This window comes from Lissotriton helveticus, chromosome 2_1 (genome assembly GCF_964261635.1).
Source record: "Lissotriton helveticus chromosome 2_1, aLisHel1.1, whole genome shotgun sequence".
In the NCBI taxonomy this organism is placed as follows: domain Eukaryota; kingdom Metazoa; phylum Chordata; class Amphibia; order Caudata; family Salamandridae; genus Lissotriton; species Lissotriton helveticus.
In genome coordinates this window covers 6,039,664-6,051,267 of record NC_136059.1, presented here as the reverse complement: position 1 = coordinate 6,051,267, position 11,604 = coordinate 6,039,664, and positions in this window count along the sequence as shown.

The following is an 11,604-nucleotide window of genomic DNA, read 5'->3' as shown; positions in this document are numbered from 1 at the left end:
GACTTTCTGCTTGGCTGCAGCTCGTAAGTGCTTGTTGAACCAGAGGTTCTGTATACTGTCCAACATGGCTTTTTCTCCTAGATGTGCTGGACTATGTGCGGTATTGATAATGACTTGAACCATAGAGTCGGGGAGAAACCATGTGGCTTTTCCCTTCGTCACCCATCCCTGATCTGTCTGGACCCCTCCTTGTTCAGACCATTTCTTGATTTCTTCAGGAGTAGCATGTAACTGTATGTCTATGACATCTTGTGTAGGGTCCTTAACTGTCATACAAGTAGTCGGATCTGGAGTGGATGTCTGTGTCTTGTTAACTGGAATGTCTGGTGTCTGAGCTGTAAGCTTGGCTGTTCGATCTGCTAGATCATTACCTTGGGAAATAATATCAGTAACTTTCGTGTGTGCCTTGCACTTCATGATAGCGATAGATGTCGGTAAATGTATTGCATCTAACAGAGCTTCAATGAGGAGACCATGCTGAATCTTGGTTCCATGAGAAGTCATGAAACCTCTCTCCTGCCAGAGCACTCCGAAGTCGTGTACAACTCCGAATGCGTAACGTGAATCTGTATATATGTTTACTTTCAGGTTCTTGGCACGTATGCAGGCTTGGGTCAGAGCAACTAGCTCTGCTGCTTGAGCAGACAGGGTGTCAATACGGTGTGTCTCAATAACTTCTGTTTCAGTAGTCACTGCATACGCGGCTACTAGTTCTCCTGTACTGGTTCTCATACATGAACCATCCACATAAAGTGTCAGGTCGGGATCAGGTAATGCAATGTCTGTCAGGTCTTGTCTTGGCTTAGTCATAATGTTAATGACTTCCACGCAGTCATGTGTGGCAGGATTTGAAGTAACTGACGGTAACAGTGTAGCAGGATTTAAAACGTTGCAGCGTCTGATTTCTATGTGTGGCTGGAACAGTGTCAGTTCATAACCTGTTAAACGTGCAATTGTCAAGTGCTGAGTCTGTGTTCGGTTTAAAAGAACTTCCACGGAATGTGGAACTTGTACTGTCAGGGAGTGTCCTAATACTATGGAATCACTTTGTCTGATTGCTAGAGCTGTGGCTGCAACTGACTTGAGGCACGCAGGCAGAGCCTGGGCTACTGGATCTAGTGTGCTCGAAAAATAAGCACAGGGCTTGTACTGTCCTGCTTGATCTTGTGTGAGAACAGATAATGCAGTACCATTACGTTCTGTGACAAAAAGTGTAAAAGGCTTACTGTAGTTCGGTGTAGCTAGAACAGGTGCTTGGCATAAAGCTTTCTTTAACTCATTAAAAACAAGTGTATGTTCCTGGGTCCAAGGGAGGACAGTCGATACGGCTGCCTCCTGTGTCGTTAACTGTATCAGTGGCTTGGCTAGAAATGCATACTGAGGAATCCATTGTCTGCAGTAAGAAGTAAGGCCAATAAAAGCACGTACCTCCTTCTGTGTCTTGGGCTGTGGAAGACTCGCTATTAACTGGATACGGTCTGGTGTCAACTGCCTACCCCACTTGGACAGTAAGTGGCCTAAGTAGATCACTTGCTGGACACAGAATTGAAGCTTCGAAGGGGACACCTTGTGCCCCATCTCGGCTAGGAAATATAGGACTGTAAGTGACGCTCGCTCGCAGTCACGTTCAGAACGGGCTGTGATCAGTAGATCATCGACATACTGGAGCAGGGCAGTGTCAGCTGGCATGTGAATATTGTCTAGTTGTCTTTTAAGTGCTTGACTGTAAATGCTAGGACTTTCTGTGAAACCTTGAGGAGCTCGTGTGAATTTATAGCTCCTTCCATTTAAACAAAAACCGAAAAGGTACTGGCTGTCTGGATGAATGGGAACACTGAAAAATGCATTCTTGAGGTCGATTACAGTAAAAAATACAGCTTCAGAATCAATAGCTGTCAATAGGGATGAAATATCTGGGACTACTGGTTACTGAGGTATGATACATTTATTAAGTTCTCGAAGGTCAATCACTAATCGATATACTGGAGGTGCATTTGGATCAGTACGTTTCATGACTGGAATGATAGGAGAATTACATACATTGGAGTCAGTTTCTACAACCACTCCTTGAGCAATGAGCTCGTCGATAATTTTGGATAAGGCTGCTACAGCCTCAGGTGGCAATTTGTACTGTCTGATTCGTGGCAAGACTATACCTTGCTTGAGGGTCACACGATGGGGTGTGATTCGCATAAAACCTACATCAGTTGAACCTTGCGCCCATAAATGCTGGGGGACATTCAGTAATCTTGGATCAAAATCACGTAATACATAGTGACCTTTATAGTCCCTTAAAAACAAGCGTATTCCTTCTGGGGAACAGCAAATAACTGCACCTAATTCTTTTAATGTTTTAATGCCTAACAAATTTTCTGGACATGATTTCGTAAGTAACAAATCAGTAGTTCGGGACAATGGACCTACTTCTAGAGTAACTGGTTTTGATATCTCGTTTACAATAGGCTTTCCTGAAAATCCAAGGGAAACATTTCTAGAGCCTGAGAGCGGAGCCCCTGGAACCTCGTCATGACTGATAGTAGTCCTACTTGCCCCTGTATCAATCAAAAACTTTCTGTCTTTCCCCAATACTTGACTGTGTACATAGGGACCCTCTTGATCTACAGGTATCTCGATGAGAGGCAAGCCTACCTCCCTCTCTAGGCTGTTTCATGAATACTGTTGATACTCTGGATACTCTGTCTGAGCATACTGGTACATCTGCTGTGTAACATGCTGTGTTGCAGCGATGGGCTGCGATGCTGGAACTGTCTGTTGTGCATTCTGTGATGACGGTGAAGTCTGTGAAACTTGTTCTTGTCTAGGCGGACGTGGTCTTTCTTTAGTTTTACCAGTGGCTATGTTGTGTTTCAGAACTGCACACTCGTTTATAAAATGACCTGGCTGTTTACAATAATTGCATGTCCCTTTAACGGGAACTGCAGGATGACTGGCTTGATTCGGACTCCTCTTCTGACTGTCTTGTGGAACAGATTGTGCAACTAGTACTTTCATTTTCGTGTCTTTCATACGTCTTCTCTCGTGTTCTTGTTCTTCTCTGATTCTATTCTGGTGATACTGGAGCATCTGGAGCATCTGTGACGGGGTACTAGCTTGCCAAGTACTTTCGACTTTCAATACTCGATTTTTAACTTGTGGACTTGAATTCTCGACTAGTTTAGTAACAAAAAGATGAGAGTATGACTCGCTACCTGTCTTCAAACCACTGTTGATGATAAAGCATTTCTCAAATCTAGAATAAAAATCACTAGTGTCTTCATCTGGTTTCTGTTTACATGCTGAGATTGCATCCCAGTCTTCCTTTTTCGTGGCTAATAACCTTGGCAGAACCTGAATCAATAACTCTGGCAATTCTTTACATTTCTCTCCAAGACCGGTACCTGGTACTCGTATCTTATCTTCAGCTTCTAGAACTGCCCAATCGATCTTTTTCTCTCCCACCTCCCATTCTTTTTCCTTGAGTTTTTCATATACCCCTGCGGGCAACAGGACCTTTAGCATTTTAATAATATCTGGATACGTGTATTCTCCCATACGGAGCATGTCTTTTAATTCTCGATGGAACCCTGCTGGATCTTTGTCGTGACAGGGAATTAATTTCTTCATCTCTAAGAGCTCCATCTTTGTAATAGGGGTGTAAACAAATACTCGTTGCATTTCACCATCCGTTGTCCTAACTGGATGTACTTCTCGTAATGGATGCTGTCTATCTATGTAAAACGGTTTACTTTCCGGAGGTGAGACGTGAACAAAATGCGGGTTCAGAAACGTTCTATATTTGTGGCGCTGTTCTAGAATGACACTAATTAAATCGGTACCTAAACCTTTCCATTTATACTGGAGTAACTCGTTCAGGATATCATGTAACGGACCTGGATCAGAATGTTGACCCTCATACAGGGTAATGAGGTGCTGAATCATATACATACCCGCCAGTCGCTGCTCGGCTGGGGGCAGTTTCAGAAACATTTGTGCCACTATTTCGTCTGGAAAAGTGGTAGAATCAGTAATCCATCGGACTGCTGATCGGGCTAGTTCTTGTTCATGCATGGTACTGAGCTCACTATAACCGATTCGTGATTTCAGAATATGATCGGTAGCTTGAAATACTTGTTCTAGAGAACCTTGTTCTGGTGCTGGAAGACGAAAGACTTTCTTGTGTTCTAGGCGTGAATGTCGGTCGGGAAATCTAGATTTACCTACATACGCTATTCTGGTAGGATTCTCGTCGTCTACCTCTTCAGTAGAAGAGTCGTTTTCCTTCTCGCTTACTTGTGCTTCTTTACGATTTTCGTGTAACCTTATTATTTCCTTACGAATTTTCTTGTACATACTCTCTATACTACTGAGGGTCTTGTGTCTACCCTCGGCTATATTATCACTCCACCTTGTCAGGACTTTCATTTCGGTCGGATCTTTAGTCGGACAATCTTGTTCCCTTACTAAACAATTAATTAGAAACTTTAATAGCATGAGCTGGGTCTCAGCTTTCCTTAGAGACATGATTTCGCCAATACTTTCTGGATCGTCTCCTGTACGGATGAAACGATATATTCTGTCTAGATCTTCTTTCATATTCGGTAGGGTGTCCAAATACTCGGTCACCCGTCTTACGCGCAATGAATATATAACCATATTATCATCGCCTGGGACTGGATCATAACGGCATTCGGTAAGAGCTCGTCTGATATCTGCAACGGACTGATATTTGGGCGTACGCTGTAACGCACGTTCATGTAACTCGACTAATGTTACACGTTTGTGTGGCGGCGGGGTACCAGGAGGACCTCCCCCCGCGGCCCCTAAACTGGAATCGTCAACTGATACTCTTCGTGCTGGCAGAGTGACCGATATAGCGGGAACTTGTATTATGGGCTGGACCGGGGGTACCGTAACAGGTGCTGTAACAGGTGCCCCGGTGGCTGGAGGAACAGGAATTACATTATTTACAGGAGCTGGCCGAGCAGGATTCGCATATTCTGGGACTGTGTCGTCCAAATAGGACGAGAGAAAAATATCAGCTGCGGTCGGTTTGTGACGTAGCTTAATCGGAACTAATGGCGGCGGAAAATTACATGGTGCTTCCGGGGTTGCTTTTGGCAAGCCCTCGGCAAGAAGAGGATACATACCCTTAATGAGGGCATTTCTCTGTCTGTCTGACTGTTCGGCTTTAACTCGTTCACCTATTTCTATTAATTCCCTTTCTTGGGCTCTTTCAGAGGATTCTCTACTTAATTCTGACTTTCTGATTTCTTTTTCTGTTCTCCTGTGAGATTCTTTGCGCCATAACTCGATGGCATCTTTCTGTGACTGTCTGGATTTCTTTTTCCATAATGCTTCTTCTACTCGCATGATGCACTCGGCATCCCATGTACCTGATACAGGCCATCTATATTTCTCTTCTAGATCTTTAGTATACTCGACCCATAAATCTAGATATAATATGGCACTTATGCCATGCTTATGATACATAAAATGACCTGGACTGTCCCTAGGCGGGACAGGAACTGCTTCCTCGAGCAGACCTTTTCTAGTTTTTAACTGACGTAACTTAGAGAACAGAGGCATGACTAGACTGGAGTCTAGAAACAATACAATACACAATGAACACAATAATTACTTGAAAAACAACTCATTCATACCACGACATTGAAAACACATGGAATAACATTTAGAATAACAGTTCGGACAAGATACTACCTGAAATACTGAGAACAGAACACATGAATTTCTCGAGAACAGAACTTACTAGAACAGACTAGATGCACTGCTGAAACAGTACGAAACTTACCGGTCCCATAAAGAGACACGTCAGGACCCGCATCCACCTAAGTGGACACTTCGTGTTGGATCTGCGTACCCAAACCCACGGACCAGAGACAAATTAATTGACCCTGTCTAGATACTACCCCAGCAACGGTAATCACCGGGCAGCAAGAACGGAAGGCCTCGGACTGGACTGGACTGCTACGACGACGGACGGACGAACTTCGGACTTCAGTTACAGGTGGGCCTCCGGATACCTCGGACCTTGAACTCTCGGCTTGGGCTCTGGTCGGGACTCGCCGCGTTCCTCCACCGCCTCGTCTGGATGCTGGACCGCAACCTCCGTCTCCTCCGTGGACCTGAGGGATACTTGAAGCAGAAATATCTGCCGCTGCGCAGGATGGTTCCGTCACGGCTGCAGAGGATCAGGGGGCCTGCGTGGCTTCTCCGGCGCGTGGGGAAAGGGCAAGTCCCTATTCGGGCGCCATTATGTGGTAAATAAATAATTAATTACCGGTTCTATTTTTGACTGGATACAATATAAACAGATAGCTCAATAAATAAGAGTCAAGATACGAGGTAGCTGGAGTTGACAGGCTTTAATTAAGCATAAAGGACTGGAACAGGACAGCCTGTACGGGAATAGGATGGCAGGGCCCGGCAGCTGCCGGGGCAGGATCTGGGAATGGCTAGCAAACTTTAATAACAGTACACAATATTTATAGTTAAACAAATACATTGTATTCAGTACAGTAGGCGTAGCAGTAGGCGGAGTTTGTAGCAGTCGCGAAATATAAGGCATAAAGTGGGTGTAACAAGAGGTGTGTACAGGGCGTATACATAGACATGTGATGCAAACGTAAGAGAATACGTCATAAAAGGGGCGGAAACATGGAGGGGGCTACCTGAGCAGCTGGGACCTCTAACCTAGTGGTGCGCGCAAACTGACAATGACGTGTTACTAGGGAGAACTGGGGGCTATGACTTCTGCGCTAGAAGAGGAGACGAAAGTCTGGAGTGTCAGAGCGACATGTACCTAAAGCCTATCTAGTATCTAATGTTTAGAGAACATGTTGATAGAATCCAAAAGTTATCAGGGCAAAGGCTAACAGACACTAAGACTGGTGCATACATAATTCTACATGTAGTGTGTGTGTGAGGAATATTCTATGAATATTAATACAGTATTTCTCTTACATGGAGACATAAAGGCTAGACCATGACGGAAACTATTGATGCGATTCAGTAGCTTAGGGATGCAGAGAAGGAGGGCTGGACTGATAACTAGAATCATAACATACTCTTGGCAGACTCGGAGGCAGAGCCAGGCCGAGCCGGGCACTGTGAGGCATGAAAGTAAGCTAAGGGTCAGGGATACAGGTGGGGGCTGTATCGCTCCTCGGAGAGGGTTCAGGAAACAGGAGCTGAATCTGAGTCCGGGCCCTTTTGAGGCCTAGAAACGGGGACAATTCAATGAATTAACGTGCACACTGTAAAACGTGGCAACGTAGCTTTACATAGGCCTGATATTCGTTGTATTCACGAAAACTGGAAACTGGCATACTAGAGATGGACACAACTATAATTGCGTCTTTAATCGATCATAGGGAATACATATGCATATTAATCATGCACATATAACATAAGATGGGGAACACGTAGGCACATATAACATGGCAAAATTTACTTTTCCACAAGCTGACCGAAACTCAGCCAAATAGGGCCTGGACAAAGGGTTTCCTGTCACAGGGGGGTGTTACCACCCTCCAGACAGGAGATAGTGGATTGTAGCAGGGAGGTTTGAAAGAAACCAGACACTGCTTGGGGCGCACAAGGCTGCCCCTTGCATAATCCGGCCAAACCGGTTCTGGGGCACTCCAGCCCTCGTGCCAGGGTGGCCTGGATCAAAGGAAGGGGGTGTATCCACCCACTTCCTGGGTCCCACCCATAGGAGGGGACCTAGCAGGTAATCACGCCCCCCAGATTCGAATAATAGTGGGAGCAGTGCCAATGCACTTCAGATTTCCTGACGAAACATAAGAAACGAAACTCTGGACCCTTCGACATCCTACTCAACGTGGAAGCCCGAAGAATCTCCCTTGTGGTCAAGGAGTGACCACCCTGTGCAAACAGGCACCATCCAGCCCTCGACGTCTACTTTGTTGCAGTTCCCGCCGGAACTCGAGCGACAGAGATCGACGAGATCAAGCTTGCCTGCCTTCCAACAGCCCGATCCACAGTCCCTGCAGAGCTGAGACCCGTGGAGGCGACCGGAAGCGTGGGGCACGCCATCTTGAATTGACCACGAGACGCTGACCGTGCAGCCCACGAGTGACCCTCGAAGCTGTACACCGGGGTTTGAGAAGCCCCCACCCTGAGCCACTCTTGCACCGAAGTTCAGCCCTCCACACTCGACGAGTGCTGCGTGGGGCCCTTCTGCTCCATTTGGCTCAACGCGTTGGCCCGGTCACTTGCCAGCCGGCTAGTGGTCCCTGTGTCGACGAAACTACGAATACGACTTGTGATTCTGGTTACCCCAGACTTGCACCAGCTCCCCTGAAAAGGAGCCCCCACTCTGACCCTCCTGGTTCGAGTGAGAAGCAATCTCCCGGTTCCGCGTGGATTGCTCTTGCCAAGTGTTGTTTGCTCCAAACTTGAAGCCGACTGCACCGACGGTGAGAGCCTTCGTGGGACAGATCGTGACCCGCTCCTGGACGTCGCAGATGCCCCAGAGCCCACGTGACAGCGGAGAGAAGCTCCTCGACGACCACCTGATTGCGCCCGACATTGCCTGGTTCCGTCCTGGTTCCACCCTGGTCACTGCTGAGTGACCCAGACTCTGTCCCCTCTGCTTTCAGGTACTCTTCGACTTGAGTCCACCCTTGGACTCCACCGGACACTTCGCTTTCACCCCGCCTGCAGCCCTTTCAGCTTCAAGCACCAAGAGCCTGCGTGACGAAACCCGACTCAACTTCGACCCTGTGCACCCGCTTCCTGTGGGTGAGGTAACTTTGCTCCGCCGGTGTTCCCACACTGGTACACATCTCTAGGGTCTGTGTCTTAAGTTTTGTTCCTCTAGGTTCAGCGGAAGTGTCCTTAAACTTTAACTCTACAACTTTTACGCACAATTGGTTAACATTGGTGCATGCGTGCGCTTCCCGCACTGCACCCGAATCCCGCGGGCTTTTCCCGACTTCAGCACTGCTTGTCCTGACTGCTCCCAGCGATTCCCTAGGCCCTAGGCCTAACCACTGTTCGATTGGTATCTCTTATACCACTTGTTTAGTATATGGTTTGAGTGGCCCCCCGCCCTCATCCATAATTGTGCAACTTTGTATGTTTAAACTGTGCTTTTGATTTAACGCTTGTGCCCCTTTATTCATAAAGAATACTGGGGATTGTTTTTAGTAATAAATACATATATTTTTATAATATATACTTGTGTGGTGTCCTTTCATTTGATATTACAGGATTGTATGTGGTAAAACAGCTCGCTTAACACAACCTCTTAAGTTAAGCCTTTAGGCTGCTTAGTCCATGCTACCCCTAGGATAGCTTGTCTAATAAGGTTGACTTACAACCAGACACCATAAGGGATTGTTTGGTCTGATAATAGGTGGTTCCAGAATTGGAAACATCACCTATCAGGCCAACTTCTCACATTGGTGAGCAGCGGTGCGGATTTGAGCTTGCTGTTGTTTTACCATTGCAATCTTTTATCAAATTGAAAGATCACATCAAGTACCTCTAGGTACATATAAATCAAAAGCTTAGCATATTAAGTTCTACTGAACTTAGTAGTTGTAGAGTAAAGGGATTAGCACACCCTGACTACAACTCACTAGCAAGGTATTTATTTATTTATTTATTTTATTTATTTATTTATAGGTTTTTATAGCGCTATGAATAAACTCCCGAAGGAGTATCTCCGCGCTTATGACACCTAGAGTTGAGAGCTTAGATGGAGCTGCGGGGAGATATTTTAACACTTTAATACCAAAGGTCTAGTGAAAACCAGCGGATAAATGCTTAGCATAGGCTAAACAGAAAAGTTTTCAGACATTTTCTGAATTCTAGATGACTCCCACACTGTTTTAAAGAAAGCGGGAGGGAATTCCAAAAGCTTGGGCCTACCACAGACAAGGTCCTACCTCCTTGCCTTGCTTTGGTGATTTTTGGAATGTTCAACAAAAACTGTTCACCAGACCTAAGGGTACGTGTAGGAACGTAGGGAACAAACTTAGTAGCAAGGTACTCAGGTCCTAATTCATTAAGGCCTTTGTGGATTATACAGCCGATCTTAAAATTCACTCGCTGCCTTATTGGTAACCAATGAAGTTTGTGCAATAGAGGTCTAGAAGGAGACCTAGGGGGAGCATTGAGCACCAACCTCGCTGCTGTATTTTGTACCACCTGTAGGCGGTTGAGGACCTCTTCATTAGCTCCTGCCAGGAGGCCGTTGCAGTAATCAAGACGGCTGATAATCAGAGCTTGAACCAGGGTTCTCCTATAAGAATCCGGAAGGAAAGGAAAAATCCTCCGGAGGAGACCTATTACGTGGAAACATGTTCCTACCGTAATGGAGACATGATGTTTCATAGTCAGCTCTGGTTCTAGTCTGACTCCTAGGTTCTTGATCACTGTTTTGGGCTCAGGGACTGGGCCCAGATCAGGAGGCCACCAGTCAGGGGACCATTGGACCTTGACATCACCAAAAAGCATAACCTCCGTTTTTCCAACGTTGCATTGGAGGAAATTGGCGGACATCCATCTTGCAACTGCCTTCATTCCGTCGGAGAAAGATTGTATTATCTCCGGTGTAAGATGTTTAAAAGGGAAGAGCAGCTGCGTATCATCAGCATATGATGGGTGGTACAGTAGGAAAACACTTAGTGTAGGTAGGTGCATCACTTACACCACACTAGAGTCATGTCTGACACAGGAGTAGCCTCAGGGTCCACTCCTGTGACAGTTGACCTTACCAAGGCAACTTCCAGCTATGACAAACTAACCCGAAAGGACTTGATTGCCTTGTGCGTATCAAGAGGGTTAAAAAGGGGCAGAAGTCCCACCTGTCCTATCCTGATAGCCATTCTAGAACAGGATGACTTAGAGAAGGCGAATGAAGTAACCTTAGAATCAGGAGATGGAGTAAACCTACCTGTAACTGATACCCCTCAGGAGGAAGAAGGAGAAGAAGGAGAGGAGGGGGATGAGGACTCAGATGTTGAGGACACAGAAGATCAGGATCAGAGGGGTAGCCAGGTCCAAGTTGCCAGGCTTAACCAGGCCAACTTAGACCTACTGGGGAATGGAGAGGGCCAGCACCTCCCCAGACCCTATAACATTCTCCCAGGCAACAGAAGAGTGAGATCTCCCTCAGGGGACTCTCATATTTTTAGTGCCTCAAGAGAATCTCAGAGAGGCATGACTGCTTCTCAGAAGATAGAGCATAGGGCCAGAATGAGGGCTGTCAAACTCCAAATAGAGAGGGAGGAGGTAGCCTTGGCTCAAGCTAGACTTGCCTTGGCAAGAGAGCAGAAATTAAGTGGCTTAGATGCCACTGGTGGCAGCAATATTCCTAGAGAAAAAGACAGGGGCTATGATAATAGAAACCTGACAAAAATTGTGGCCCCCTACAAGGAAGGGGATGACATCCACAAATGGATGACTGCTCTTGAGAGAGCCTGCATGGTACAGCAGGTTCCTCAGGATCAGTGGGCTGCAATTTTATGGTACTCCTTTTCTGAGAAAGGGAGGGACAGGCTCCTCACAGCTAGACCTGAGGATGCCAAAAACTACACTGTCTTGAAGAGTGCT